This window comes from Equus przewalskii, chromosome 1 (assembly GCF_037783145.1).
Source record: "Equus przewalskii isolate Varuska chromosome 1, EquPr2, whole genome shotgun sequence".
NCBI classification, from domain to species: domain Eukaryota; kingdom Metazoa; phylum Chordata; class Mammalia; order Perissodactyla; family Equidae; genus Equus; species Equus przewalskii.
In genome coordinates, this window is record NC_091831.1 from 68,197,276 (window position 1) to 68,205,429 (window position 8,154).

Genomic DNA, 8,154 nt, shown 5'->3' on the forward strand with positions numbered 1-8,154 from the left:
CAAAATCGTGTTAGCTTCAGGCCCTGCAAACACCTGGCTCTGCCCGTACAGGTGAGCAGGGCTTGCGTATTGTGACCTGGGGTATCCAGCTGGCCCACATCCACAGCACTCCCACCCTCCCCCGGCCAGTTTGAGGGCTGAACTTCTACCCTGTTCCTTTCCTAGGTTCAGCAGGTTGCACTAATGAGCAGGCTCCAGGTCTCAAGACCAGACACGTGCTCTAAATGGCTGGCCTAGCCCTGGGTCTTAGGTGAGGGGAGCAGGACTGGCTGGTGAGGAGACAAGAAGAGCGAGTGAAGGCAGGAGACAGAGGGAACAGAGCGAGTTCTGTGGGTGGTGGCGGCTCCTGGCCAGGCTGAGGGGTTGCACAGAGGTGCGTGGGAAGGGGCCCAGTGAGGCCCGCCTCTGCCCAGCGTTAGCTCTTCAAATTGCAGGCAGGCCAGAAATGGGAACAAAGCATCCTAAAGTGCAACAAACTGAATAAACATAAATTGAATTCATAGAGACAAGCAACACTCACTCTGCAGTTTATAGAGTGACTTGGTGATGTGCCTTTCAGCTGTGAAAGTGATGATTATGGAAATACTGCCATGTGGGGCTGACAGTGTGATGGATGCCCTAGGGAAGAGGTCTTGGTGGTGGCAGCCCTTGCCTGTTGAGGCAGAGCCACACTGCCATAGGCTTTTTGGATGGAGTCCCAAAGGAAGAGTCTGGAGCCACTGTAGAGATATTAGAGAGCAGACAGCCCCCTGGGGGAGAGGTATAAATAGAGACCAGTAGGAGGAGCAGTGGCTCATCTAGACTTCAGAGCTGCCTTTGCGGCTTTGTATTGATCCGTTCTGCTACTGATGATTCTTCTGCTTAGAAAATACACTTGCCTGTCTTCTTGTTGATCCTTTGCCCTCATATTACCAGGGGCAATATCCACCTTGGCGGCCCTTGGGGTTTATTGCCAAGTGCTTGCTGGGCAGCCTGTTATTTGTGGTGTGCGACCATAGGGCATACCCCTTACTCTTGTCAGCTATCTGGCATATGTGTGCCTACTGCCTCCAGAATAATATTCTCAGCATGGCAGTCAAAGTCCTCTTTCCATAAGCACTCCCTACTTTGCACATGCCTTGACCAAGCTCAACTTCTGACCTTTCTTAATCTGTCCTATATTTTCTGTCCTCCCAACTTTGCGTAAGCTCTTCCTCTAGTTGGAATGCCCCACCTCCATCACTGGCTCTATAAATCCTACCACCTCTTCAAAGGCCACTTCATTTGTGCAAACATTTAGAATCTTCCAGAGAGTTCTCCTGATTCTCTAAAGTCTTTAACCACCAACTAGGAGTGGAATGGGGGTGCAGGGGCCTGGAGACCAACAGGTGTCTAACTCAGGTTGCAGGGTTCATGCTTCCTCCTCTTTTGGAATCCCTAGGGGAGCACAGGGAATGGACTTGACAGAGGATTTGGCTTGGAGATCAAACAGCTAAGACCCAGAGATCAACTAAATGTTGCCAACTGATTGCTTGGGGAGCAGTTTTCTTGGTGAATGAGTCAAAAGCAGAGAGAGCGTTCGCCTTTAGGAGCAGGTTACATAACCAAGCTGTCAAGATGGGCTGCCTCGTTGATCTCTAGGCCAAAGCCCATGAAGAGAGAACTGTGGGTCTAGCTGGCAGATTTTATCACCCGTGATAGGCTCTCCTAAGAAAGTCTAGAGACATCTTTTGTGATTAGAAAAGGACTTCTGTTTTAGACAGTGATGGCAGGCATACTGACTAAAGCTTGTGAATTATTCTGGATAATGGAAGTTCTGGTTAAAATAATAGGATTTTCAAAGTATTCCTCATTCCTTCAATATATACTACTGAGTGCCTGTGTGGCCCTGAGATGTGCACCCAGACCCCCTTTCATGATGGCCCTGTCGCCCAGGTGCTGGGAGTGTCTTCAGCAGGTACCTTTGCCTGTCAGCCTGTCAGGGCGCCGCAGCTGCAGAAGCCACCTCACTCAAAATCTTGCTCCTCCCCAGGGCAGCCCGTGCACAATGACTGATCAAGTTTGGGCATATAGAGGCCTACATCTTGGCCGAATGTTGGATAAGGCTGAAGGATCTGTTTAGTTCCAGAGTTCCATGTGGGTTGGTTGAGTCTGTTGTTGGCCCTGCATTCCAGTTTGAGTTCTCCCTTGGCCCAATCCCGCTTCCTTTTCCTCATCCATAGTGCTGATACCAAGGGCACTCCTCAAAACACATCCTACACGCCACACTCCCACCCAGCGTCTGCTTCCTGAGGAACCCAACCTTCAACAATCTGCTTTCGGCTAGCACTGGGGATGATTACCAAAGGTTTTTAATATAGAATATACATGTTTGAGAACTATTTAGACGTTTCCGTAGATTCAGATACAGTGTATTCCCAGACTTCTATAAATATTTAGTAAACAAAAGAATGGATAACTGGGTGAATCTCCAAATTGGATTAGAAGGCAACATGTCTGAGTTTAGCTTTTCCCACTGATACCCTCTCTGCTTCATGTTCATATGCACTGGTTGAAGATGACTTTCCCAGAGAAAGGAACATGGTTCTTCAGTTAGCATGGATGGAATCCTTCAATTAGATTCTCATGTCAAAGTCCAACTTCTCTGAATTTATCTTGAGGGCTCTTTGAAAATGTCAGGAGTTAGTTCTTTTTTTAGTTTGTCCAATCCTGTTTCATGTAGTCTTGCAAACCAGCGGGGCCCCTGGCGTTGGCCTGCAGTGGTAGACATGGGCGTCAGTGCGTTTGGCAAATGTTGGCATACTTGTTACAGGGAGGGCTTCTGGCTGAGTGGTCCAGACCAGGACTCCCAGCATTCAAACAGCAGAGAGCTATTGAAGTGAACAGACGTGAGGTAGGCTGAACCTATGGAGTCAATCACTGTTTCTTGCAACTTGGAATCCCACGTGCAGGTGTAGGTCTTAAAAACCCATGCAAACATTAAATGTGTGTATTTAAACATTTTATGGAAAAAGAACTGGGCTAAGAGCCAGAACACTTGGGTTCTGGACCTAGCTCTGCTTCTAACCAATTATGTAATCCAGGACAAAACAATACACTCATTCATAAGAATATTTCTTTTTCATAGATAAAACAAAGGTGATGAATTAGATGTTATTTGAGGTCTTTATGGCTAAACAAAGCTAGGGAGGGGTTTCTCTTTATAGGGAATTTGTTTGAATAGGTCATTACAGACTTTATTTTTTAGAGCAGTTTTAGTTTTAGGTTTACCTGTGTCTACCATTACAGTATTATACAGAAGACTTTAGCTGCCCTCAAATCCTCTGTGCTCTGCCTAGTCACCCCTCCCTCCCCAAACTCCTGGCAACCACTGATATTTTTCCTGTCTCCATAGTTTTGCCTTTTCCAGAATGTCATCTAGTTGGAGTCATACAGTATGTAGCCTTTTCAAATTGGCTTCTTTCACTTAGCAATATGCATTTAGGGTCCTTCCCTCTCTTTTTGGGGCATGATAGCTCATTTCTTTTTATTGCTGAGTAATAGTCCATTTTCTGGATGTACCACAATTTGTTTATCCATTCACCTACTGTAGGACATCTTGGCTGTCTCCAAGTTTTGGCAATGATGAATAAAGCTGGTATAAACATCCAAGAGTAGGTTTTTGTATGGACATAAGTTTTCAACTCCTTTGGGTAAATACTAAGGAACATGATTGCTGGATCGTACAGTAAAAGTATGTTTAGTTTTGTAAAACACCACCAGACTGTGTTCCAACGTGGCTGTACCATTTTGCATTCCTACCAGCAATGACTAAGGTTCTTGTTGCTTCACATTCTGGAAGCATTTGGTGGTGTCACTGTTTCGGATTTTAACCATTCTAATAGGTGTGTAGCGGTATTTCATTGTTTTAATTTGCAATTCCATAATGACATATGATGTGGAGCATCTTCTCATATGTTTATTTGCCATCTGTATATCTTCTTTGGTGAGGTGTCTGTTGAGGGATTTTGCCCATTTTTTTCACTGGATTGTTTTCTTATGGTTGAGTTTTCAGAATTCTGTGTATATTTTGGATACCAGTCCTTTGTCAGATATGTGTTTTGCAAAGATTTTCTTACAGTCTGTGGTTTGTATGTTCATTCTCTTAACAATGTCATTAGCAGAGCAGTAGTTTTTAATTTTAATGAAACCCAGTTTGTTGATTCTTTCTTTCATAGATCATGCTTTTGGTGTTGTATCTAAAAAGTCAACACCAAACCCAAGATCACCCAGCTTTTCTCCTATATTATCTTCTAGAAGTTTTATACTTTTGCATTTTACGTTTACGTTTATGATTCATTTCGAGTTAATTTTTGTGGAAGATGTAATGTCTGTGTCTAGATTCATTTTTTCTATATGGATGTCTAGTTATTTCAGTACCATTTAATGAAAAGGCTATTCTTTCTCTATTGGAATGCCTTTACTCTTTTGTCAAAGGTCACTTGACTGTATTTGCTGGGTCTATTACTGTGCTCTTTAGTTTATCCCATTGATTTGTCTATTCTTCCACCCATACCACACTATCTTGATTACGGTAGTTTTATAGTAAGTCTTGAAGTCAGGTAGTGTCAGTCCTCCAACGTGGTTCTTCTCCTTCAACATTGTTTTGGATATTCTGGGTCATCTGCCTCTCTATACAAACATTAGAATCCATTTGTTGATATCTACAAAATAACTTGCTTGAATTTTGATTGGGGCTGCATTGAATCTATAGATCAAGTTGAGAAGCACTGATATCTTGACAATATTGAGTCTTCTTGTCATGAATATGGACTCTCTCTCCATTTATTTAGTTCTTCTTTGATTTCATTCTTCAGAATTTTGTAGTTTTCCTCATATAGATATTATAATATTTTGTTAGATCTATACTGAAGTACTGTATTTGTTTTTTGATGCTAATGTAAACGGTGGTGTGTTTTAAATTTCAAATTCTAATTGTTCATTGCTGGCAGATAGGAAAGCAATTGACTTTTGTATGTTAATCTTGTATCCTGGAAGCTTACTTTAATTGCTTATTAGTTCCAGTTTTTTGTTGTTGATTTTTTTGGATTTTCTACCTAGACAATCATTTCATCTGTGAAGAAAGACAAGCTTATTTCTTTCTTCCTAATCTGTATACCTTTTATTTCCTTCTCTTGTCTTATTTCATTAGCAAGGACTTCCAGTATGATGTTTAATAGAAGTGATGAGAGTGAACATCTTGACTTATTTTTGATCTTAATGGGAAAGTGTCTAGTTTCTCACCATTAAGTATAATGTTAGCTGTAGATTTTTTGGTAGAAGTTTTTTTATCAAGTTAAGGAAAAACTCTATTCCTAGTTTGCTGAGAGGTTGTTTTTTTTAAATTTTTTATCATGAGCCAGTCTTAAATATTGTCAAATGCTTTTTCTGAATCTATTGATATGGATCTGTGATTTTTCTTCTTTAGCCTGTTGATGTGATGGACTACGTTACATTGGATGGATTACTTTGATTTTTGAATGCTGAGTCAGTTTTGCATAGCTAGAATAAATCTCATTTGGTCTTGGTGTATAATTCTTTTTATATATTGTTGGATTTGATTTGTTAACTTTTTGTTGAGGATTTTTGTGTTTATGTTAATGAGCGATATTGGTCTTTAGTTTTCCTTTCTTATAATGTCTTCCTCTGGTTTTGGAATTAGAGTGACGCTAGTCTTATAGAATGGGTTAGGAAGCATTCCTTCTGTGTCTATTTTCTTGAGGACATTGTAGAGAACTGGTATAATTACACCCTTAAATATTTGGTAGAATTCACCAGTGAGCTCATTTGTGCTTGATGGTTTTGTTTTTGAAGGTTGTTAATTATTGATTCATTTTTTTAAAAGATTTTATTTTTCCTTTTTCTCCCCAAAGCCGCCTGGTACATAGTTGTGTATTTTTAGTTGTGGGTCCTTCTAGTTGTGGTATGTGGGACACTGCCTCAGCATGGCCTGATGAGCAGTGCTGCGTCCGCGCCCAGGATCCGAACCGGGGAAACCCTGGGCCTCCGAAGTGGAGCGTGTGAACTTAATCACTTGGCCACAGGGCTGGCCCCTATTGATTAAATTTCGTATATATATATATGCCTATTCATATAATCTGTTTCTCTTTATGCGAGTTTGGCAAATTATGCCTTTCAAGGACTTGGTCCATTTCATCAAGTTTGTGGGTATAGAGTTGTTCATAATATTCCTTTATTATTCTTTTAATATCTGTGAGATCAGTAGTGATGGCCATCTTTCATTTCTAATAGTAGTAATTTGCGTCTTTGCACTTTTTGTTTGTTTGTTTGCTAACCTGGCTAGAAACTTATCAATTTTATTGATCTTTTCAAAGAACCCAGCTTTTGGTTTAGTTGATTTTCTCTATTAATTTCCTATTTCCAATTTATTGATTTCTGCTCTAACTTTTATTATTTATTTATTTTTTCTGCTTCTTTTGGATTTAATTTGTTCTTTCTTTCTTATCTTTCTAGTTTCCTAAGGTAGAAGATTAGATTATTGATTTGAAATCTTTCTTCTTTTTCTAATGTGTGTATTCAATGCTATAGATTTCCCTCTAAGGACATTCTTGCTGCATCCCACAAATTTTGATGTTATATTTTCATTTTCATTTTGTTTGAAATATTTTAAAATTTCTCTTGAGACTTCTTTGATCCATATCTGTTTAGAAGTATATTGTAATCTCTAAGTTTTGGGGTTTTTCAGCCATCTTTCTGTTACTGATTTCTAGTTTAATTCCACTGTGGTCTGAGAGAATACTTTGTATGATTTCTATTCTTTTAAATTCATTAAGGTGTGTTTTATGACCCAGAATGTCGTTTATCTTGGTAAATGTTCTGTGTGAGCTTGAAAAGAATATGCTCTGCTGTTGTTGGATGAAGTATTTCGTAGATGTCAGCTAAATTAGTTGATTGATAGTGTTGTTCAGTTCAATTATATGCTACTGATTTTCCACCTACTGGATCTGTTCATTAGTGATAGAAGGGTGTTGAAGTCTCCAATATTAATAGTAGATTCATCCATTTCCCTTTGTAGTTCTATCAGTTTTTGTCTCACGTATTTTGATGCTCTGTTTTTAGGTGCATACACATTAAGGATTCTTTTGTCTTTTGAATAATTGACCCCTCTATCATTATGTAATGCTCCTCTTTATCCCTGACAACTTTCTTTGCTCTGAAATTTGCTTAGTCTGAAATTAATTTAGCTACTCCCATTTTCTTTTGATTAGTGTTAGCATGGTATATCTTTCTCTATCCTTTTACATTTAATCTATCTGTCTTTTATACTTGGTGAGTGTTTGTAGACAAAATTTTTTTTTTTATCTACTCTGACAGCCGTCTTTTAACTGGTGTATTTAGACCATCAGTGTTTTAAATGATTATTTATATAGTTGGATTAATATCTACCATATTCGTTACTGTTTTCTATTCATTGCCCTTGTTCTTTGTTTATTCTTTTTTATTTTGTTTTCTGCTCTTTTTCTGCCTTCTCTGGTTTTAACTGAGTGTTGTACATGATTCCATGTTTTCTCCTTTTGTAGTATATCAATTATATACATTTATTTCCTTTTACTTTTTTAGGTGGTTATCCTTGGACTTGGATTATCCTTGAGTTTGCAATATACATTCACAACTAATCCAAGTCTTTTTCAAATAACACTATCCCACTTCACAGATAGCATACGTACTTTATAACAGTATTCTCATTTTTTTCCCTCCCTTCCCTTATAATATTGCTGTTACTTGTTTCTCTTATCTGTGAGCTTTAGTCACTGAGTACATTGCTGCTTTTATTATTTTGAAGGAACTGTTATCTGTTAGGTCAATTAAGAATAAAAAAAGTAAATATTTTGTGTTACTTTTATCCTTCTTTAACATTCTTCCTTTTTTTTTTTATGTAGATCTGAGTTTTTGACCAAAATACTGTCCATTCTTTCTGAAGAATTTCTTACAAGCCAGGTCTACTGGTGACAAATTCTCTCAATTTTTGTTTGTCTGAGAATGTTTTTATTTCTTTTTTTTTTTTTTTTTTTTTTTTAAAGATTTTATTTTTTCCTTTTTCTCCCCAAAGCCCCCCGGTACATAGTTGTGTATTCTTCGTTGTGGGTCCCTCCAGTTGTGGCATGTGGGACGCTG